The 24,800-nt window shown below is 36.9% G+C and overlaps 1 long non-coding RNA gene and 1 other non-coding gene across 2 annotated transcripts in view; both read right to left on the minus strand.

The window, feature by feature from the left end:
* Positions 1-216: 216 nt before the first annotated feature.
* LOC125173712 (uncharacterized) overlaps positions 217-24,800 on the minus strand; it is a 95,743-nt gene continuing 71,159 nt past the window's right edge. The window contains exon 3 of the long non-coding RNA XR_007155129.1: positions 217-367. This is a non-coding gene — a long non-coding RNA (uncharacterized LOC125173712). The remainder of the gene's footprint in view (positions 368-24,800) is intronic.
* LOC125147080 (U6 spliceosomal RNA) lies at positions 22,409-22,515 on the minus strand. Its single transcript, XR_007145002.1, has one exon. It is a non-coding gene; the product is annotated as a U6 spliceosomal RNA (small nuclear RNA).

The raw sequence follows: 24,800 nt of genomic DNA on the forward strand, positions 1-24,800 counted from the left end.
AGATAGTGTTTCTTTTCACAGGAGCTAGGCCAACTGTACCAGTGTTGGGACCCAACAAGGAAGTTTCCAAAAGTTACACCAAGTCTCTGCCTGCCCTGAGAGACAGGACCTAGTGAGTGACTGCCTTGTCATGCTGTTAGATGCAGTGAAGACACCAACCAGGGCACATGATGGAGTGTGGAATGGAGGCACATCACTCTTAAGTTGTTGGCATTGCTTTATTTATTTGCTTTGTAGGAAGGCGAGTTGTGTGCTTCATGGCAGTCTCACTCCTCTTTTATTCATGAAGGGCTTCTTTCTTCTTGGTATTTATTGCTGTAAGTCACTTCTCTGTGTGCCAGATGGAAGATGCAGAAGGCTCAGGCTCCTGTGAAGAAACATGAAGTTTGGTGGGGGGGGGAGGGGAGGCGGGGTTTCAGGCTGAGAGTGGGGGATGGAAAGAGAGCTGGGATGGGGACATGCAGATTTGTTTTTAGATGGAATCATATTCCCAGTCTCCTCCCTCTAATCCCACAGAATTTGATCAATTCTCTAGAGATGGTTATTTGCATGTGTTTTTTTCTTGCTCTTTGAGCCCATCTGCACATTGCAGAAAAATTTAATCCTTATGGGCTCATTCATTAAACTCATTAAGCTGTTGTTTAATGAGAACAATTTTGTGACTGTGAATCCTTCAAAGTTGACTTCTAGCAGCTATGATTTCCTGTCTGTGAAGAACTTGGGCACTCAGGTCTGAAATGGTTGTTCCTCAGGCATCTTGTTCCAGAAATTAGACCTCTCTATTCCAGAGAGGGCTGGAGAGGCTGTGTCTCCTGATTACCAGGTACAGCACTGGCACTATATCTGGCCTTCTAGGTCAGGATGACCACATATATCTAGCCCTGAAAGATTTTAGAATCTAAAAAGCCAGGGTCTTTTGGATTTATGACAAGTTACATAACTTCTGTGAAGCTTGCTGCACTAATTGGGCTGAACATGATTTCCTCCTTGGTTTGATTCTCTTTCTACCTTTATCTTCAATTTTAGTGTATGTGCTGCCAAAGCAAACACTCTACCTTTATCTTCAAATTTAGTAGAAATACAAAAGTATTTCCGAAGTGTACCAAATTATAATTCTATCAGTGTATGAGAATCCCATTACTTTCCATCCTTACCAACACTCGATATTATCCATCCTTTGAAGTTTCAGCCATTAGACTAGGTGCGTGATAATATTTTATTTTGGTTTTAATTTTCCTTTTCTTGATTATTGATAGATTTTGTACCTTTATTTATGCTTATGAATTATTGGATTTTCTCCCTTCTGAAGGACCTGTTAGAGTCTTTGCTCCATTTTCCTTTCATTAAAACTTTTCTTTCTTTGCCTGTTTTTCTGCTGGATTGTCCATAATAATTTTATCAACTTATAAGAATTCTTTATATCTTCTGAATATGAGCCCCTTTGGGGTTATATGTTTTGCTACTCTCTATTCACACTCTGTGGTATGCCTTTTTATTTGCTTACTAATACATTTTGAAGATATGAAGATCTTAATTTGAATGTGGTCAAATTGATCAATGTCATGCTTTTTACATCATAGTTAGGAACTTTTGTCTCAAACTAAAGTCATAAAGATAGTCTTCTCTATTATAATCTAAAATGTTATTGTTTCCTTCTCATATTTAAGTCTGTAATCCACCTAGAATTGTTTTCTTTTTTGTTGTTGTTGTTGTTTATGGTGTTAAGATAGTAGTCAAATTTATTTTTTTCCCATGTGCATACATAATTATCCCAGCACTGTTTATTAAAAAGACCATCCTTACCTTACTTCTCCACAGTGACATTTTAGGATAAATCAAGTGTCCCTTTATTGTGTAGATGTGCTTCTATTGTGCATTATTGATGTATTTGTCTAAACTAATACTAATAAAATATTGTTTTAATTATTATAACTTTATAATAAGTCTTGATATCTAGTACAGCAAGTCTCCCCACCTTGTTTTCTCTATTTAAATCGTCTTTGCTATTCTTATATGTTGACATTTCTATTTTGAAATCATATTGCAAAATTCCACAGAAAAAAATTTGGGATTGATTTGAAAGCAGAATCAATCTGGAGAGTATTGAATACTTTGCAATAATGAGTCTTCTACTTTACAATCAAGATATATCTGTCTGTTTAGGACTTTAAAAATTTTATCATTATATTCTATTATACTCTAGTAGGAAGTTTTTCACAGATTTTGTTAGATTAATTCCTAGGAATCTGATATTTTGAATCTATTATGAATGGTTTCTGTTCATAAAATTTATTTTCAAACTGCCACTTGAATTTAGAAATGCAGTTGATTTTTGTATCACCTTTGTTAATTTTACTTTGCTTAGTCATTTCATTCAGATTATTTCCCATATTGAGCATTTTAATTGCTCCTTGTTCCTTCCTGCACCTCACTTTCCTTCTGTCTTAAGAGCACCCTTTAGTATTTAGTATTTCCTATAGTGCAGATCCACTGGCAGCGAATTCTATCACTTTTTATGGTCTGAAAATGACTGTATTTAATCTTTTTTTTTCCAGTTTGTTTGAATTGGAATTCTAATAAAATCTATATACATGGTAACTTCTTAATAATATTTTAAATTATTTTCACCTATAGTTTCTCTTCATGTCTTCTTTTTTATTGCATTTTAATTTTTGAAGCTATCGTGATTTGTCCTGTAGAATTTCTCCATAAACTTAGTTTTGCTGATAGCATCCCTGGAGGGTTGCTTAACATGTCCCTCTCTGCCTCTATTTCTCACAACTTAGTAGTTAATGGATTTATTGCATGCATATTCATTTGGCAAGACTATTCAGATATGCTATTGAATCCTTTCATCAGGAGGCACATGATACTGATTGCTTTTTTTTTTTTTCCTGATGAGAGCGGTTATCCATCAAGTGTAATTATATTATGTCAATAACTCTCACATTATGTTAGAAAAGTCACTTTGGTTGTCTGAAGCCTTTCATCTAATACTTTCTTCCACACGTGCTAATGAGAATAATAGTCCTAATGTTCATGGTTTGTTTGGGCCTTTATTCTTAAAATACAGTGTGAATGACTAAATGATCAGCCCACATTTCCCTACATAGGAATTTTAAACATGTTACATCATTGTCCTCTGGCATAATGTATAGCTATTAAAAAATCAGATAACTATAGGATTTTTTTTCTTATAAGCGACTTGGTAATTTCGTCTGTATAGCCAAAAGATTTTTTTTCCATTTCTATAAAGTTCTACTGTTTTTTTTCTAGAATGTGTTTGGTGTTGGTTGTTCTGGTTTGATTTTCCCAGCCAAGAGATGAATCGTTTCAATATGTACTTTCATGTCATTTCTTTTCAAATTCCACAAATTTTTCTTTTATTGTAATTCAATATTTTCTCCATTGCTTTATTTTTTAGAGACTTCAACTATGCATTCAGAGATCTTTGCCTACCTTCTTTATCTTGTATTGTCTCTCAGTTAATTTCAGTCTCTTCATTTCAGTTTTTTATTCTTTCCATTTCACTTTCCAAGTCATAATTTATTTTGTTTATTCCTATGCTACTTCTAGTTTAATCTTCATTTCTGAAATACATTTGTTTTCCTTTTCTTTCTCTTTCTTTCCTGAATTCCATCACTTCATTTCTAAGTTTTTAAATTTCTGATGTATATTATCTTTTTATATCTTTGTCAATTTTCTTGATCTCTCTTAGCTTGGTTTGATATATAACTTTGCAATCTTTAGGTGTGGGTTAAAATCTTTATCTTTATTTCTGGTGTGGTTTTCATGTCTGTGGGATGTTATTATGCTCCTCATTTTCTTTTTTCTCATCATATCTTCCAATGGGTAATGCACAAAGGTCTTTTCAGTTTCTTTTTTTTTTTTTTACACATAAAGTTAGTGTTATTGGACTTCCAGAAATGAGGGTGAATAGTTTTTCTAGCTTTGCTACTCAAGAATTTGTCCTTCTATTATTTTTGTAAAGTGTTTAAAAATATGGCATCATATTTTATGAGACCTCCTGGCATTTTCCCCCTTCTCCACTTTTATCTGGCTCTTTTCTTTTCTTTGCCCCTATTGACCCTGCCTTACTCAATTTTTAACTCTTTTTCTAGCCCTTTTCCTACAGTGGAGGGTTTTATACTGAAAGGAAACTTGAGTGGTTAGTTTTGAGAATTGGTAAGGCCCTGGCTGCTTCAGCCATTCACACCTTCCTACAGATCTCTTGCCCTCAATTGTAAACTGCAATGTAAAAAAAAAGTTCCTCCCAGTTTTGTCTCCTCAGTCTCAGTTTGGACTCTTAATGCTTTTCAGAGAATAACTGTCAAGGATTTTATAGTTCTTATTTCAGGACAGTAAATGCCCTGTTGCTTCCCTCTGCTGCCATTCATATACATGCTGACAGTATTAATGTCCAGTAGCTGCTGTCCAATGATTCATCTAAATCATGTATGTTTGGATAGGTGGAGATACCTTAATCTCTATTTCTCTTATAGATATTATTCTTGGTCTCTTAGTTTTTCAATCTTCGTTGCTCTGAATATTTTTATGGGGTGATTCAGAGAGACTAAAAAACAACCATCTCTCATCTTTATTATTGAAGAATATTTTTTTGCTGTCAATTGTTTTCTTAAAGCAAATAAAATGCTGTCATTCCACTCTCTGCTGGCTTTCCCTGCTGATGTGGAAAGTCAGCTGTCACTCTCATTGTTACTCCTTTGAAGGTTATCTGCATTTTCTTTTAGCTACTTTAAAAAATATTTTCTTTAAAAAAATTCTATATGATATTTTTAGGTGTAGGTATATTTTTATGTTATGCTTGTTATTTGTTAGGTTACCTCAAATCAGTAGATCAGTACTTTCATCAATGTTGGGCCATTCCCAGTCATCATCCCTTCTTCCATCTTCTCTTTTCTCCTTCTGGTTCTCCAGTTACAGGTATGTTAGACCTCCTCATTGTATCCTTTGGGATCCTACTTACTCTACTCTGTTTTTATATACATTTTTCTCCCTGTGATACTTCCTGAATAATTTCTTCTGACCTCTCTTCTAGTCTTATTTTCTTTAGATCTATTTAATAAACTACTGAATCCAACCAATGTGTTCCTTTTTTAATTCTAGAATTTCTAGTTATTTTCTAAATCTGCAAAGCTAGATTTAATAATTTCTAGTTCTTTGCTGAATATACTAAGTTCAACTTTTATATAGGTGAGAATAGTAAGCTAATTCTTTTTATAACTTGTGCCTAGAATTTCCACTATTTGGAGCATTTATCTATTTAAGTTTTTTTACTAGTTTCCTTTTATGTTGTCTGGTCTCCTATTAGTCTGGTTATCATTGTATACTGGCTATTGTGTATGAAAATTAATTTTTGAAAATAATTTTATGGCTATTCTGTTCCTATCTTTGTCAAGACAGGGTTCTCATTTGCTTTTTGTAGATACCTGGGGTCACTAGCATCATAGGATCATCTGAATCCAATTTCAGGGCTTGAAATTTTTCTTGGCCATCCAGGTGAATTAAAATTATTTCATATGACTGTGATTTCTGCATTAGTTCTTCCAGGTTCTAGTCCTTAATGTAGCATGTTTTCTTAGGACCCCTAAGTTTGGCAAGCCTGGGATTTCAACTTTTATTTCCATGAACCTGTATGATGCTGTGAAAAGTATTGCTCAGCCTCTTATCTACTTCTACTGCATTAGTATATATAATATACTAATACTATATATATATATATATATAGTATATATATAGTATATACTAATACTATATATATATAGTATATATATAGTATATACTAATACTATATATATATAGTATATATATATAGTATTAGTATATTAGTATATATACTATTAGTAATTAGTATTAGTAATTAAGTAATTAGTATATATACTATTAGTAATTAGTATATATATGATATATATAAAATATATATTAGTAATATTAGTAAATGTTCTCTGGGATAAAGTGGAACCAAATGTAGTCTCCCTTTTCCTGATGTTTGTTTTACTCCATATCTTTGCTTAGTAATTCCACTCTCTAACTTGATTCCTCTTTAATGCTTTTAGAGGAAGATGGTTTACATATTTCTTCTAAAATTTTTAAAATTGCCTTCAGCAAGAATATCAGCTTGAGCTACCTAATCCACCAATACTCAAGACTTTATTTTTTCAAGTGTATAAAGAGTTCATAAATACTGATATTATGGTATGGCTGTGAGGCCCAAATGATACATTGATAAAATATTAAGCAAACTGTTTCACACATAATGAACTCTCTTTTTAAAATAGCTATTATTGTCCTTCTGTCATTGGCAAGGACAATGTCTTACTAATTGTTACACCTATGCAACAACTATTAACTCTCTCTGGCAGGAGGGAAAATAGTCATATAATTGGCAAATTATTGAGAATTTCAAAGTATGTGAATGGAAAGAATATTTTTCCAGTCCAAGATTAACCTTGTAGCTAAGATAATCAGAAATGGATGGGAAGAAATCATTAAAGAATAGTTACAATACATTCTTGCTTCTTAAACATTTCAACCAATTATGCATTGATTATGGAAGGGACATGGGTTAGTATTTTTTATCTTGTTTGCGTTTTATTCACTATCTTGCTGGAAAATAAACTCCTTTGGCCTTTCTAGTCTTCATCTACTTAACACTCTGTAAGATTACATGGTAGGTAGGAGAGACAAGAAAATGCATTAATTTCTTAAAATATGGAATGAACAAAAGGTCATGAAGCCTATAGAGTAATTTAGTTTCCTCCTGTGATGTATTTCTGCTGAAAATTCTTCATTGGCAGGAGTGACTGCTGAGTTTAGTGACACTTGAAATGAGATGATATCAGTTTGGAGATTCAGATGCGTCTCCTTCCTTATCCAAGGGTTCTAACGGCTTTTGGTTTCTCGGTCAGGAGAAATAAAAGGACACTGAACTCTCTTGCCCCATTTATCTGAGTCTAAGGCTTTCTTAAAGTAGCAATCCTGTGTTCCACTCAGACCCATTACTGAAAGCTATGAAATAATGACAGTAATACAGCTATTACTGAATCACTGAATTACTAAGCACTTTAAATGGTTTTCTGTTTGTATATTTTTAAAGTTTATTTATTTATTTATTTATTTATTTATTTATTTATTTTGAGGGAGAGAGAGAGCAGGGGAGGGGCAGAGAGAGAATCCCAAGCAGGCTCTGTGCTGTCAGTGCAGAGGGCTCAATCTAACACAGGTCTCAATCTCACAAACTGAGCGATCATGACCTGAGCCAAAAATCACAAGTCAGACACTTAACTGATTGAGCCACTCAGGCAACCCCCTTCCTTTTTTTTAAAGTTAGCACTTTACATGTTTTAGCTTGCTATACTCATCACAAGAACTCTAAGCATTGAATGTTATTATTATATCTATGAAGAAATGGAAGCAAATAAAGTGTGATCATCCAAAGTCACATATTGAATAACTTCTTGTTAACCTTTCTGACTTTATAGTTTACATCTCCAAAATGGTAAATAGTAATTAGTGTTGATAGGATGATTGGATAAGGTAATTATGTAATATACCTGGCTTGTGGTAGGTACTCAGTATTGTTAGTTGCCTACATAGACAGAGACATGTCATAGAATTATAGACTCCACTGAACTACTTTTCCCTTGGGTGGGTTATTTGTATCATTATAGTATCTCAGTGCCTAACACAGTGCCAGGTACATTATTTGTACCCAATAAGTATTTGTTAAAATGTAAGCACACAAATGTTAGAGTTAAAGGACGTTAGAAGACATCAAATCCAATCTGACTCATTAAAGGAATCCTTTTTTAGGGAACCTCCAAAGAGAAAAGGCAACTAATTCACCATTTTTATAAGCCAATCACTCGATTGTTGAAAAATTCTTATTCTTAGAAAATTCTCTCTGTCTCTCTTTTTTTTTTTTTTATGTTAAGGTGAATGATCTATAAACGTAGGGCATTAGCTCTGGTTCTCCCCTCCAGCAGTGCATGGAATAAATTTGCTTGTTTGTTTTAAATTTTATTTTATTTTGCCTGAGATACTGCACTACAGTTCATAGATCCACTCGGTATCTTCCATTCCAGGACAGATATGTCCAATAACTTCTATCACTCCTCATATAAACCAGATGTCAATTCAGGACAGTCTTTCCTTTGAGATTTAAATAAAATTGGCTAGAACCTTATATCCCACATCCTGTGGGAAATCCAGGGCCCAACCCAAGGTTTCTGTGAATTCCTGGGAATTTATATTCTTAAGGTAATCTCTGGCTTTGAGTTTCTAGTTCCATAGAACTGTCTTACTCATTTCTTTGTCTTGGATTTTCTCAACTCTCTACCCAATCATGATCTTGACATAAGCTCATCCTCTTGAAACCTTAAAACCACACAGGTGTCATACTTGGGTGCATGAGAGAATTTACTGATAGTGATGATAGAGGCAATTTCCACTGTTAAACACGATTTGATGATATAATTCTTTAAATCTCTTATTCATTATGCCAGTGGAAATTTATTATTTGCCCCCTTTTTCCTTGGATTATGTCTTTTAGCATATTGCCCTCATTCCCCTCTCTTCATTCTCTCCCCATTTCCTACTCTTTTTTTCCTAACAATATTCAAATTTCTGTTTATTACTTATGCAGTGCTCTCTCCTTTCAAGGTATGCCCATAGAGTCTTCCATACGAAAGCTATTTATCAAAATATTTTCCTAAACAACAAGAGTATCTTCCTAAAAGGGCTCCTGCTTAATAACCCTTCTTCTGTCTCCTAGATGTGCTCATTAAACAAGCTTTGCTTGTTAATATCTCTCCTGGAATAGAGCTCCCAGATGGGACACAAGAGGTCTGAGAAAATACCTTCAATAATGTAAAAACTGCACCTGATAGAGTTCCAGAATTGTGCCTAGATAGGGCCTACATGTAATATAAATGCCAGACATGAATAACATGGTGTCTGTTATTTCTTCTCCCTCAAGGTATTTCAGCCAGCTAGAGATTTAATTTACATATGCATGCACCAGTAGAATCCTTAGTTGTTACTCCAGCAAATATTCTGCACTACGAATGAGATGCAGACAGGACACCCTAGGCACATGACTCCCATTCTGAGTGATGGACATGTTTTCTTATCTCTATGTATCTGGGGAAAGTTATATTAATGTCACATGCATACTTTTAAATCTACATTTGATTGCTTCTGGATGTCAAGATGTGACTTGGACTTTTTAAAGCATAAGAAAGCAATCAGAGAGATCCAGAATGATAAATAACAACTTGGGAAAGCCCCAATTTTGGTCCACCAGTTATCATGTCTGTAGACAGTTTTGGAGTTCCCTGGAATGCTAAGTTGAAGTTGCATTCATAAGTGGTGGTTTGAAGGACAGAGGAACTTGGGATTCTTTCAGGTACAGTTGTGTGTATTTCCTAAGTACCTACTTTGGGCCAGGTGCTGTGCTAAATGCATTATATCTATTATCTCATTTCTTCCTCACTAAAACCCTAGACTATACGTAACTTTATTCTCCCCATTTTATAGATGAGGAGACTAAGATTTAGAGAGGTAAAATAGTGTATTCAAGGGGACACAGCTAAGGAGCAGGAGAGTGAGCTGTGGACTCAGCCTAGCTTGGCTCTCTGCACTGTTCTCCCACCCCTCCTACCCTGAGAGGTGGGAGAACAGAGATCAGGTAGAACATTTCTCTTTTTAGTTTTAATTTTTATGCAGGATGTCTCAACAGCCTCCTTTTGGGTCTTTTACATACCATTATTGGCACATCTATACCAGGTGGCTAGTCGATTTTTTAAAAGGAGCCTGGAAGAGGAATTGCTTTTTTGTCTTTCCCTTGTGGGAGACAGAGCTGCACAAGAAGTAATGGGAGAGTTCACTGAATTTTAAAGAGGAGAGAGGCATTGGCCCAGAGGGGCCATGAAGAGGTTACCAGGGAGATGCAGGGGTGACAGCTATCAGAGATGAACTGGCCCCATCTTGGTCTCTGTGGAAATGTCAGTCCCTTTCTGAGAGGATTATTTTGCATCTTTATTAAAGTGTCTCAGGAGATGAACCTTATTAAACAGAACCAATGGGTTGAAAGCATGTAATTAAGCTAAACCATTTTTGTTCTTAATGCCTTAAATACCTGTTTGTGTGGGGGACTGAACATCAAATAGCTTCCTCAGGCAAAAGACAGTGGAAACCATAGAGTTACAGTAATAAGAATTCTCTGGACAATTAAGAGTCTTCAAAAAAAAAAAAAAAGAGGCCTCATATTTCTTCAAGGGCTGAGCTCACTTTCTAAAACTTACACAGAAAACACATACACGCTCACAGTCTGAAATATCAGAATCAGAGACAGTTCTTGGAACATCACCTACCTCATTGATTTGCTTATTGAATCATACAGTATTTACTAAGGGCCTAATGTGTATCAGGCACGAGGAACCCAGGAGTGAATAAGGCATATTCCTGGTCTCAAGGAATGTATACTCTAGTAAACAACAAAGCAGCCTTCTTTTAGTATTCTTTAGGAATCCATTCTATGTTTGTTTCCTTTTCTTCTACTTTCACTTTATATTCTCACCTAGGTGATCTTAGCCATTCTCACAAAATCACACCACTTTTATGAAAATGATTCTCCAATATATATTACCTGTCCACTCTTCTCTTTGGAACTTCACATCTATATACTTAACCATCTATATGTTTTTTCAACTTAAATGACTCATATGAATCTTAAAGTTCACATGACCAAAACACAACTTTCAGTTGTTCTCCAAAATCCTTCTCCAACCGTCTTCCGTCTTGATAAATGGGCCCATAATCCACCTTGGGCTTCAAATCAGAAACCTGGGAGACACACTGAACTTTCTCTCCTCTCTTACCCTACAGTCCAATGGATACACAAGCCTTCTTCCTGCTCCTTTCAAAGCTTATCTCATTAGATTATGTCTCCTCATCCCTCTTACCACTTCATTACTCTAAACCTCTAGTATCTTTCACCAGAGCTACTACAATAGCCTCCTAACCAGTTTCCTTGTTTCTGTTCTTATCCATCTCCAACCTGATCTTCACACAGGAGCCAGAGTGGCCTTCTCAAAGTATAAATTGGACTATCCCTATTCTGCATAAATTAGCATAATGTTCACAATAATTACAATGTTCTACAAGGCCTCTCAGATATGGCTCTACCTACCCCAAAACCCTTCTTAGAAATCTCAGCCCTCACAGGCCTAGTTTGGCTTGATAGTGGGTTGCAGTGGGGGAGTATATGTGAGAGATTCTAAAGTCCTTATTATAATAGCTACCATATGCCCAACTTTGTACTAACTGGTTTACTTATAGAATTTGCAATCTCAAATCTCACTCCCCTGCAAGGAAGCATTAATATACCCATTCTACAGATGAATAAATATAGATGTGATATCATTCAGCTAGTGATTGAAAGAACTTGGACTTGACCCTAGGCCTCTCTCACTTCAAAGTGGACCCTACATCTAATTTATCTCTGCTGTGCTGCTTAATGCTGCCTCAAATTGTACAGTATCAGTAACTCTTTGAAATAAAATTAGAACCCAGAACTCCAAAGCCTGTGCTGTTTTGATGCTACTGGGATAACTCTTCCTCTTCTACTAAGAAACTTTCCATGGAGACCAGGAAGCCACTAGAATCGTGCTGGCTGTGCAGAAGAGATTTTAAATGTCCCTAGAAATTATAGTCAACCTTAGCATCATAAGCTCGTGGAGAACTTTCATAAAATAATGATATGCAGGCTGCCTCTTCAGAGAATCTGATTGAATTGGACTCTGATAGAATGTGGGCTCTGGGTATATTTATAAAATGTGTTCTAAGTGATTCTAACTTGTATTCAGGATTGAGAAGCTATTCTAACTTGGTTGGAAGGTGCCTGGTTCAAGTTGAGGTGATCGTCATAGGCTGTTTCTCCCATTTTAAGCCCACTGGATAGTTCAGGTGAGCAGGCAGCTTCAGCACCTGACTGACTAGAGTCTGATGGAGAGCCCACATCACTTCCTGGATAGTACTCTTGGACAGGGAACACTTTGAGAGGCAAATATGATAAAGGGGGTTTCTAGAGCCTATTTGGTTACGTGGGATCATTTGAACACTAGTTTCAGATCTCCTCCAAAAATTCATTTCATGCTGAGCAGCTTCTGAGGAAATGAAATCAATGTCTCTCTTCCTGCCATCCTCCTGCTATTTCTTTTCAAGTAGATGAATGATTCCTAAAGGTTGAGGCTCCATTCATCCCTCGGGGTAACTTTGAAAGCTTTGTTAAGATCTGCAGGGATGCATCCCAAAGCAACAGAATATACTTTCTTCTCGAGTGCACATGGAACATTCTCCAAGATAGATCATATACTGGGTCACAAAACAGCCCTTCATAAGTTTACAAGAATTGAAATTATACCATGCTTACTTTCAGACCACAATGCTATGAAGCTTGAAATCAACCACAGAAAAAAGTCTGGAAAACCTCCAAAAGCATGGAGGTTAAAGAACACCCTACTAACGAATGAGTGGGTCAACCAGACAATTAGAGAAGAAATTAAAAAATATATGGAAACAAACGAAAATGAAAATACAACAATCCAAACGCTTTGGGACGCAGCAAAGGCAGTCCTGAGAGGAAAATACATTGCAATCCAGGCCTATCTCAAGAAACAAGAAAAATCCCAAATACAAAATCTAACAGCACACCTAAAGGAACTAGAAGCAGAACAGCAAAGGCAGCCTAAGCCCAGCAGAAGAAGAGAAATCATAAAGATCAGAGCAGAAATAAACAATATAGAAACTAAAAAAACTGTAGAGCAGATCAACGAAACCAAGAGTTGGTTTTTTGAAAAAATAAACAAAATTGACAAACCTCTAGCCAGGCTTCTCAAAAAGAAAAGGGAGATGACCCAAATAGATAAAATCATGAATGAAAATGGAATGATTACAACCAATCCCTCAGAGATACAAACAATTATCAGGGAATACTATGAAAACTTATATGCCAACAAATTGGACAACCTGGAAGAAATGGACAAATTCCTGAACACCCACACTCTTCCAAAACTCAATCAGGAGGAAATAGAAAGCTTGAACAGACCCATAACCAGCGAAGAAATTGAATCGGTTATCAAAAATCTCCCAACAAATAAGAGTCCAGGACCAGATGGCTTCCCAGGGGAGTTCTACCAGACGTTTCAAGCAGAGATAATACCTATCCTTCTCAAGCTATTCCAAGAAATAGAAAGGGAAGGAAAACTGCCAGACTCATTCCATGAAGCCAGTATTACTTTGATTCCTAAACCAGACAGAGACCCAGTCAAAAAAGAGAACTACAGGCCAATATCCCTGATGAATATGGATGCAAAAATTCTCAACAAGATACTAGCAAATCGAATTCAACAGCATATAAAAAGAATTATTCACCATGATCAAGTGGGATTCATTCCTGGGATGCAGGGCTGGTTCAACATTCGCAAATCAATCAACGTGATACATCACATTAACAAAAAAAAAGAGAAGAACCATATGATCCTGTCAATCGATGCAGAAAAGGCCTTCGACAAAATCCAGCACACTTTCTTAATAAAAGCCCTTGAGAAAGTCGGGATAGAAGGAACATACTTAAAGATCATAAAAGCCATTTATGAAAAGCCCACAGCTAACATCATCCTCAACGGGGAAAAACTGAGAGCTTTTTCCCTGAGATCAGGAACACGACAAGGATGCCCACTCTCACCGCTGCTGTTTAACATAGTGCTGGAAGTTCTAGCATCAGCAATCAGACAACAAAAGGAAATCAAAGGCATCAAAGTTGGCAAAGATGAAGTCAAGCTTTCGCTTTTTGCAGATGACATGATATTATACATGGAAAATCCGATAGACTCCACCAAAAGTCTGCTAGAACTGATACATGAATTCAGCAAAGTTGCAGGATACAAAATCAATGTACAGAAATCAGTTGCATTCTTATACACTAACAATGAAGCAACAGAAAGACAAGTAAAGAAACTGATCCCATTCATAATTGCACCAAGAAGCATAAAATACCTAGGAATAAATCTAACCAAAGATGTAAAGGATCTGTATGCTGAAAACTATAGAAAGCTTAGGAAGGAAATTGAAGAAGATTTAAAGAAATGGAAAGACATTCCCTGCTCATGGATTGGAAAAATAAATATTGTCAAAATGTCAATACTACCCAAAGCTATCTACACATTCAATGCAATCCCAATCAAAATTGCACCAGCATTCTTCTCGAAACTAGAACAAGCAATCCTAAAATTCATATGGAACCACAAAAGGCCCCGAATAGCCAAAGGAATTTTGAAGAAGAAGACCAAAGCAGGAGGCATCACAATCCCAGACTTTAGCCTCTACTACAAAGCTGTCATCATCAAGACAGCATGGTATTGGCACAAAAACAGACACATAGACCAATGGAATAGAATAGAAACCCCAGAACTAGACCCACAAACGTATGGCCAACTCATCTTTGACAAAGCAGGAAAGAACATCCAATGGAAAAAAGACAGCCTCTTTAACAAATGGTGCTGGGAGAACTGGACAGCAACATGCAGAAGGTTGAAACTAGACCACTTTCTCACACCATTCACAAAAATAAACTCAAAATGGATAAAGGACCTAAATGTGAGACAGGAAACCATCAAAACCTTAGAGGAGAAATCAGGAAAAGACCTCTCTGACCTCAGCCGTAGCAATCTCTTACTCGACACATCCCCAAAAGCAAGGGAATTAAAAGCAAAAGTGAATTACTGGGACCTTATGAAGATAAAAAGCTTCTGCACAGCAAAGGAAACAACCAACAAAACTAAAAGGCAACCAACGGAATGGGAAAAGATATTCGCAAATGACATATCGGACAAAGGGCTAGTATCCAAAATCTATAAAGAGCTCACCAAACTCCACACCCGAAAAACAAATAACCCAGTGAAGAAATGGGCAGAAAACATGAATAGACACTTCTCTAAAGAAGACATCTGGGGGCGCCTGGGTGGCTCAGTCGGTTAAGCGTCCGACTTCAGCTCAGGTCACGATCTCGCGGTCCGTGGGTTCGAGCCCCGCGTCGGGCTCTGGGCTGATGGCTCACAGCCTGGAGCCTGCTTCCGATTCTGTGTCTCCCTCTCTCTCTGCCCCTCCCCCGTTCATGCTCTGTCTCTCTGTCTCAAAAATAAATAAACGTTAAAAAAAAAAATTAAAAAAAAAAAAAAAAGAAGACATCCGGATGGCCAACAGGCACATGAAAAGATGTTCAGCGTCGCTCCTTATCAGGGAAATACAAATCAAAACCACACTCAGGTATCACCTCACGCCAGTCAGAGTGGCCAAAATGAACAAATCAGGAGACTATAGATGCTGGAGAGGATGTGGAGAAACGGGAACCCTCTTGCACTGTTGGTGGGAATGCAAATTGGTGCAGCCACTCTGGAAAGCAGTGTGGAGGTTCCTCAGAAAATTAAAAATAGACCTACCCTATGACCCAGCAATAGCACTGCTAGGAATTTATCCAAGGGATACAGGAGCACTGATGCATAGGGCCACTTGTACCCCAATGTTCATAGCAGCACTCTCAACAATAGCCAAATTATGGAAAGAGCCTAAATGTCCATCAACTGATGAATGAATAAAGAAATTGTGGTTTATATACACAATGGAATATTACGTGGCAATGAGAAAAAATGAAATATGGCCCTCTGTAGCAACGTGGATGGAACTGGAGAGTGTGATGCTAAGTGAAATAAGCCATACAGAGAAAGACAGATACCATATGGTTTCACTCTTATGTGGATCCTGAGAAACTTAACAGGAACCCATGGGGGAGGGGAAGGAAAAAAAAAAGAGTTTAGAATGGGAGAGAGCCAAAGCATAAGAGACTGTTAAAAACTGAGAACAAACTGAGGGTTGATGGGGGGTGGGAGGGAGGAGAGGGTGGGTGATGGGTATTGAGGAGGGCACCTGTTGGGATGAGCACTGGGTGTTGTATGGTAACCAATTTGTCAATAAATTTCATAAAAAAAAAAAAGATCTGCAGGGAGTTTGGGAGAAGGATGAGGAATTAAGGACAAGGCTTAGGTAGAAGGAGACATTAGTAAGCTCTCTCACTTTCCTATTCCACTGAACTGTCCTCATGGAGATTTAAGATGATCCCTCAGCAGGTTAAACTGGGAGTTTAAATATACTACTTTTCACCCTAAGGAGGAAGATGCATCATATTGTTTCCAGTCTGCAAATCTTACCTTGTAGTGTGAAGATTACCTCGACAATGGGTATCTTCCTCTTTTTTATCATCATCATATCATTGCTGAGTACTATGAACAGAATCAAAATAATTGAAGTCTCACTTTACTCCCTTTATAATGGTAGAGCTGTATGACTAGAAGCCTGAAATCTGGAGCTTGATTCTTTAGCAGATTAGATTCTTTAGATTCGGAGAATGTACTCTTTATTAATGGATTACTTTAGGCAAATTACTTTGCCTAGTTCCTCTATCTATAAAATGGGCAGTCTAATTTATTTGGATTAAAATAATCAATATGTGTGGAGTACTTATAATTGTTCCAGACACTTAGTAAATACTACATAAATATTTATTTTAAAATATCATAAAATAAAGCTCACAACCACCCAGATTAACTGCTAGCTTGTTAAACTCTCATGAGAAATCTAGGAGAATGTTCAGTCTTTGAGTTTGGTGGTATTCCCTATCTTATATCTATTTTATTATGAGGTAGAGAGTAGAGAATACTTCTCTATGTTATTCTTGTCATCTTTCAGCTCATAAAAAAAGCCTGGGTTATTAGCTGTGGCCTTCTAAGATGCTCTATGCACCATTGCTAATGTCAGTAGAGACACCTACCATCCCTTCTTGGGTACTATTTCATCTGTCTGCTCCTTTCAATTCCTTTGTTTCCCCCAAACTCCACTCTTTAGATTCTGCCTAATCATCTGCTCAGGATGGAATAATATATCATTTGTATATGTCCCTTGCTTCCAACACTGCTTAAAAGTTGGAGGTTAGATCTTGAGAATAGAGGTAGGAAGACAAGAAGATGCCCTCACCGTGGTTTGGTCACAGAATGAGTCTCTCCATGACAATCAGACCTTTCATTCTATCAATATTACATGCTTGCTGGTGTATTTTTTTTTATTCAGCAACATGCTAAATTTTTTTTCTCTGCCATTTATTTTCTTGGATTGTTATGTGTCAGCTTCCATGGCAAATCTATCCATCTCACTGTGAAATAATAAATAATAGCTGCCATTTATTGAACACCTACATGTATCGCACACAAACTATATTGACACTGTGTATGCCAAGATGCCTCAAAAGTAGGCAAGTGTTATTATTCTAAGTTAGAGTCAAAAAAATCAAGGATATAGGGACTCCTTCATCTACATAATGCTGCTTTTCAAGAGCTTAAAAAGGTGAGTCACTTTAAACACCACAGGCACTAAAATATTTAAAGACTGCTTTAACCACATTTTAACGTTTATTCTTTGAAACATCACAAGGAAGCATTCATTATCTTTCCCATTTTTTAAATTAGAAAACCAAATTTGAGAGGATTTAAAGGGCATGCCCTAGGTGACACAGCTAGTACAAAATTGGGACCAAAAGCCAGTTCTCCTGACATGAAATCCGCATCCTGACCACTGCACCAGTTGTTGTCATTTCTTTGTGGCTTTTCTTAGTACAAGATTGGAGCCTGGCATGCTGTAGGTTATCATCATATATTTTTTGAATAGATGAATGAAAAAGTAAAGCCTGTCTTTAGTCCCTTCTTCACCTCTTTTCCATGTACCCCCTAGATGGCTAATCTTAGTTAATACTTAGGAATTTCCAACCCTGTGGCTCTCAGGTAGCTTCCTGTTCCCGATGCCCATTAAGAACTTAGCCATTTTTGGGATGCCTGGGTGGCTCAGTCGGTTAAGCATCTGACTTCAGCTCAGGTCATGAACTTGAAGTTCATGGTTTTAAGCCCCACATTGGGCTCTGTGCTGACAGCTCAAAGCCTGAAGCCTGCTTTGGATTCTGTGTCTCTCTATCTGTGCTTCCCCCACTCATATTCTCTCTAAATAAATAAATAAATAAATAAATAAATAAATAAATAAACATTTAAAAAGTTTAAATAAAGAACTTAGCCATTTTTAAATCTCATTCTTTCTAGTTTATAAGAACATAAACTATAAGACCAGTTAACATTGAGTGTGCACTATGCATTAGGTACTTACTTATATCATATCCTTAAAGCAAATTTAAAGGATTTTGGATTATTATTTCCATTTATAGATGAAAAGACTTAAAAATTACATGAGTTAGCTAAAAAGTGTGGAATCTCGTATTCTATCCCAGATTTATCTGACTCCTGAAGTTGAAGGCCATACTTACTGAACTCTCCTGCCTCCACACAAACCTGACAGTGACTGACAAGAGTTTATTTTTTTGCTCATCCTTCCCAGATGACACTTGCATTTTAATAAGGTCTTTCAACACTTTATCCCAAAAGTTCTCAAAGTGCACTCCATGGGCCTCTGGGGTCCTTAAGAACCTTTCAGAAGGTCTACAAAATCGCAACTATTTTCATAATAATACTAAGATGTTATCGGGCATTCTCACAGAGTTAACATTTGCACTGATGGTACAGAAGCAACTGTGGACATAACTGATGCCACTTTAGAGCAAATCAAGGCAGGATACTCTGCATTCTTCAACACCACACACTCATGGGAAAGACAAAAAGGCAGTTTTCTTAAGAATATTTGTGATGAAGCTGTATTAGTACTTTTATTAAAATCCCAACCCTTGAGTATACATATTTTTAATATTTCCTGTGACAAAATGGGAAGCATACGTAAAACAGTTTTGAGACATACCAAATTCTCAAGAAAAAGAACTTGTGAGATTTTTTGAGCTGTGAATTAAACCAGTCACTTTTTGCCATGGAACACCATCTTTTTTTTTTTGAAAAACTGACTGACAGACAAACTGGTTATTCAGACTTGAGTATCTGGCAGACGTTTTCTCAAAAATGAACAAAGTGAGTCTGTCACTTCAAGGAAAATAACTGACAATATCTGATTTCAATGATAAAATTTGAGCTTTCAAGTGAAAATTAGAATTAAAAAAATTTTTACCTGCTGCTATGAGCTTGACAAGTTTCCAATACTTAACGATTTTTTTCTGATAAGATCAGTGGTGTTATTAAGAGATGTGAGATTTTTTTATATTGTATAATGAAATGTACCAACATTTAGCAGATCTGCATACCTCAGTGAATCAATATTTCCCAAATGATTAATGAATAATATTACAAAACCATGCATTGGTAAAAGATCTATTCAAAGTGCAGGACAAATCAATAGATTTTAATGTAATAGAGTATGAAAAGTTCATTGACATGGGGTCAGATTCCATACTACAACTAACCTGTTTTGGTGTGATAAAAAAAAAAAATAATAAAATCACCACAGTTATCTAAAAAGGCTATTGCAATACTCCTCCCTTGCCTAATTACATACTGTGTGAAGTGGGATTCTCTTCATAACCTTCATCCCAAATAACATATCACAACAGATTGAAAGCAGAAGCAGATCTTAGAATCCAGCTGCCTTCTATTAAGCCAGACATTAAAGAGATTTTCAAAAATGTAAAACAGCGACAGTCTTCTCAACCAAATATTTTTGTTTTGTAAAATATATTTATTTTTCAGAAAAATATTGTGTTAACTTAGGATAGTGTATTGTTATTTTAAAAAGAATTCATGAAGTTTAAAATTTTTCTGTTTTAATTTCCAATGTGATAAATATTGAGAGGTCTAAATCACATAAACAAAAGCTCTTTGGGAGCCTATATTATTCTTTTTTAAACTTTTTAAAAAATTTATTTATTTATTTTGAGAGACAGAGATAGCAGGGGGAGGGCCAGAGAGAGGAAGAGAGAGAGAATCCCAAGCAGGATCTGCACTGGCAGCGCAAAGCCCCACTCAGGGCTCGAACTAACAAACTGTGAGATCATGACCTGAGCCTAAATCAAGACTTGGGACACTTAACCGACTGAGCCACCCATACGCCCGTATTATTTTTAAGAGTATAAATGAGATTTGAGATCAAAATGTTTGAGAACCATTGCTTTAACCCAAGGAAGTGATGATTAGGTATTTCTGACCAACCAGCGGGGTGGGCATTGAGCAGAAGGACTTGTTCTCTCTAAAAACCAAATGTACAATCTATGCATGTTCCTCTGAGAAAATTTGCTTCCAGGGAACCCCCAGTCAAGATTTGGGTTACATTACCATTTCACAGTGCCAGTTAAATCTGTGCTCAGGCAAAAGCTCAGCGTGGCATGCATTTAATCTTTTCATGGATCATGACCTTCAAACTATAGGAGTGAGTGAGGGAGGGAGTTTCTATGTAGTACCCCTGGGAGGGTATCTTTCACCCCCAGTGTGAATCTTAGTCTGAGAACATTTCGTGGCGGGTCCTGAGAGTCTGTGTCTAATTAATCACCTTTTCAGACACTCAAGTGGATAGCCTTTGGGGCAGGAAGGGAGAAGCCTGGGAGGCAGAGCAGAATAAACATCTTAATCCAAATCGAGACCGAGGCCAGCTGTCCAGGCTGTTCTTGTGGCCACAGCTTGCAGGGCTACTGCCCACGGCTGCCTCTACTTTATTCTGCTTCCCCTTGAAAGTGCCTCCTTCCTTCTCCTTCCCACGCAAGCAGCCAGTCCAGTGCATGAATTTGTGGGTTGGACTCTAATTGCTAGCTGTGCTGGGAAGCCCGCCTCCCTCTAATTCAGCCTTGACACAAATAGCTAGAAAGTTCACTTGCAAAGCCACAACTCCCACAGCAGTGCACTGAGGGGTTCCCTTCTAGAGAGAGGACTTCTATTCCATGCAAATCAACAGATACTTACCAAGCACCTATTTGGTACTTAGCACGTCCTGTGAAGAATGAATCCAAAAAACGTATTTGAGAAAATCATAGTAGCTTGGAGTTCCCAGTCTTCTCATCACAGTTCTACCCTCACACAGTGCCCACCAGCTTCCACTTGGACTACTTCAGTGATGAAGACCTGGCCACCTCTTGTAGCATTTTTAGAGAGCTATAGTTGGTAGATAATTCTTTCTGCTGCTCTGGGAGAGCCAGCATAGCACAGAGGTTAAGCCACATAGACCTGGGTCTTAATCCTATCTCAGTCATTTATGATCTTGAGCAAATTTGCTTTATCTATCTATGCCTCAGTGTCCTTATCTGTAAAAGGGAATAGCAATACCCATCACAAGCCATTGTGGTATTAAAATAAAGTATGCTTGTAAAATGTATTGCCCAGGTCCTGGTACAACTTAAGTGTTTATTAAGCCAGTTCCACCATTTAATTACCTTTGACCTTTAGCAAATTTGGTAATTCAGGTTTTTTTGTAACTGAAATTGTACCTACATCATAGGGTTGTGAGGATTCATCCCTGATTAAGAACTTAATAGTTTTAGGACCTTGGGCAAGTAATTTTAATTTTTTCATCTTGGATTTTTTTTAAATCTGTAAATAGAGGTAGCAGTGCTTGTTACTTAAAGGGGTTTGTGAGAAATAAAGTATATAAGGTACATATTAGCTTTGTGCTTGGTAAACAGTAGGTTTCATTGTCATTCACTTCCATCACTTTGCCCTGAGAGATGTCTCCCTTGCATGGTCTGTGGTCCACTATTTGGATCTACACAAACTAAGTCAAATCTTTCTTCTAGTTGGACCTTTCATTATGTTTCCCACATGTTTTCTTTCCTCTGGTATAGACTTCCCCAGTATCTCCAAAGCATTTCTTGCATAAGATTTTGAGCTTTTCACTATCCTGGGAATGTTTCCCAGATGGCCTTTGGTTTGTCAAGGTTCTTTTCAAAATATGTTTAGATTTTTTTTAACGTTTATTTTTTTCTGAGAGATAGAGAGGATAGAGCATGAGCGGGGGAGGGGCAGAGAGAGAGGGAGACACAGAATCTGAAGCAGGATCCAGCCTCTGAGCTGTCAGCACACAGCCTGATGCAGGGCTCGAACTCACGACCATGAGATCATGACCTGAGCTGAAGTTGGTTGCCCAACCAACTGAGCCACCCAGACACTCCTGATGTTTAGATTTAAATGTGAAATTCCAGGTGAAGATTGATCAGCCCAGAACACTTTGAGACCATCATCTTCATTGTGTATGATGCTGAATTTTTTTTTTAATGGAGCCAAGTTTAAGTGAAAGATATGCCAAATTATTGATTCATATTGAGCTTGTAATCAACTTAAATCATAGAATTGTTTTCATATTTTCTGCTGTTAAACCATGTATCCCCAATTCTCTACTCGTGACGTATAATAAGAAAAAATTGGAACACTTCACAAATTTATGTGTCATGATTGCACAGGGGCCATATTAACCTTCTCTGTATCATTCCAATATCAGCATATGTGCTGTTGAAGTGAGCATGTTTAATTTTTTAAATCATAAATATGGGATTATTTTTCTTGATCTCTGGTAAAATTGGTTTCAATATTTTGACTCACTATTCTTATCTATTTATTTTAAAATGAGTTTGGATTTTGATGTCCAGCATATTGCCCACTTGTTGCACTCTCTGTTTGCATATTTAATCAGAATTCCCTTTATTTAAGTTAATTAAACTGTTGAAGAAGATAGGCCACTCCGGAGCTCTATGGGGTGAAAGAGTGTACCCCATCCCCAACCAGGTGAATTTTGATCAACATTATGGAGGTCTGGTCAATTAAATTCTATAAACTCTCCATACTGTAATATCATTCAGTTCTTAGTTCTTTATAATTTCATGTAATCCGTGCTTAAGAAATGAAGAAATGAAGTTATCTCCCTCCTCCATGGCATAGGGGAAAGCATATAGCCAAGAACAGGATTCATATCTTTGTTCTTTAACATACTTGTTGGGTGTCATATGAAAAATCACTTAAATTTACCCTGGATGTTCTCATATGCAAAAAAAGATAACACTATTACATTTTTCACTGCTTACTGAGAAAATTAAGAATGGTAATAATTAGAATAAGTTCTGCATGAAATGAAGATATTGTTTATTTCAGTAACTGGATCGGGAAACAGATCATCTTTTATTATTGTATATGTTTTAAACATGCAGATGAAGAAAAAAGGCTCAGAGAAGAAAGGTGTCACCAATATTCAAACTCATATCTGTTTTGCTTAAAAATATATTATCTTTCCATAATGCTATGGTACTTCACTGAGAATTACCTGTTTAAAGTGCTTTGTATTATAAAGTCCCAGATTAATATGAATTGTTGTTATAATTTAGTTTACCAGTTAGAGAAGACAGTTAGGTTCATTTAGCATAATTTATCCTTTGTGAATGCAAGTAGCCTCTTGATGATTACAGATTCACCTTTTGTATACTCATAAATCACCTTTCAATAATTATTGTTGCTAGTTTTTTACTTTAGACACAATAGGTTTATAAATTCTAGAATCATCCCTTCTTTCTCAGAAAAAATCTGACTATTTATCCTTCTCCAGGTTTCTGGTACTTCTGACATTGAGAAATATGCTATGTTATTGTTTGTGCGTGCGTGCGTGTGTGCGTGTGTGTGTGTGTGTGTATGTGTGTGTGTTTTCTACAAACTGCTTACATGTAACTGTGGAGTTACACAAAACATAGTCAGGTATTAAAATGAATAACAGAAGGGCTCTGGGGTGGCTCAGTCAGTTAAGCATCAGACTCTTGATTTCAGCTCAGGTCCTGATCTCATGGTTCAGTTCATGAGATCGAGCCCTGTACAAGGCTCAGTTGTGGACAGTGTGGAGCCTGCTTCAGATTCTCTCTCTCTGCCCCTCCCCTACTTGCACATGTGCACTCTGTCTCCCAAACTAAAACTGAAACTAAAACTAAAACTAAAACTAAAACTAAACTAAACTGAATAACAGAAATAGAGAATTATCCTAGATGATCAAGAAAGTGAACAGTGTGAATTGCAGGTATCAGCAAAGACCTCATAGTAAGGACTGTAATTCTAGACTCCAAAAGATCAGTCCTTCATTTTGAATTTTCCCTGATCAAGCAAGGAAGCATTGATTGTGTTCCTTGGAGATTTCAAGAATCTGTTTATACTTTCCTGTGCTTTTTGGGCTCCTTCTGTCTGCATTGATACCCAGAAGCAGTGCTGACTGTCAGAGCTGTCTGGTTCACTCCTCTCAGCCTGTGGTCCATGAACTGAGATACACTGAGCTGAGGGAACCATCAGAAGAGTCTGGGGGAAAACTTGTGTTGACTGAAAAGCAGGGGGTAGTTATTGCCCACAATGTCTGAGAAGATGGAGCTGCAACAAGCCCAGGCACTTTTGCCCAAAATCTGTAGGTTTGTAATTTATTTATATTATAAACATGTATCTAACACTTACTCTATACTGGGCACTGGGCTAAATGTTGGAGATAAAAAAAATCAAGCCAAATGTGTCTTCTAGGAAGTTTCTCACAGACGATGAAAATTGAACTTCTTAGTTGAGTTTTGAAGAGACACTAGCTATTAGTTGGATGAAAATGTTAACAGAGGTAAGGTATACCAGAGAGTGAAAACAGGTCAGGGGAAGCAAGTAGAAAAGCATGAAATAACCTGTCAAATCTGGGAAACTGAAAATGCTTCTGGATGACTAGACAATGCATTGACTGTGAAGAAGTGATGGGGGCAAAGTTGGAGGAGTGGTCAGGAGCCAGATGATGAAGAATTTTTGTTG

Source organism: Prionailurus viverrinus, chromosome A1, assembly GCF_022837055.1.
Source record: "Prionailurus viverrinus isolate Anna chromosome A1, UM_Priviv_1.0, whole genome shotgun sequence".
In the NCBI taxonomy this organism is placed as follows: Eukaryota; Metazoa; Chordata; class Mammalia; order Carnivora; family Felidae; genus Prionailurus; species Prionailurus viverrinus.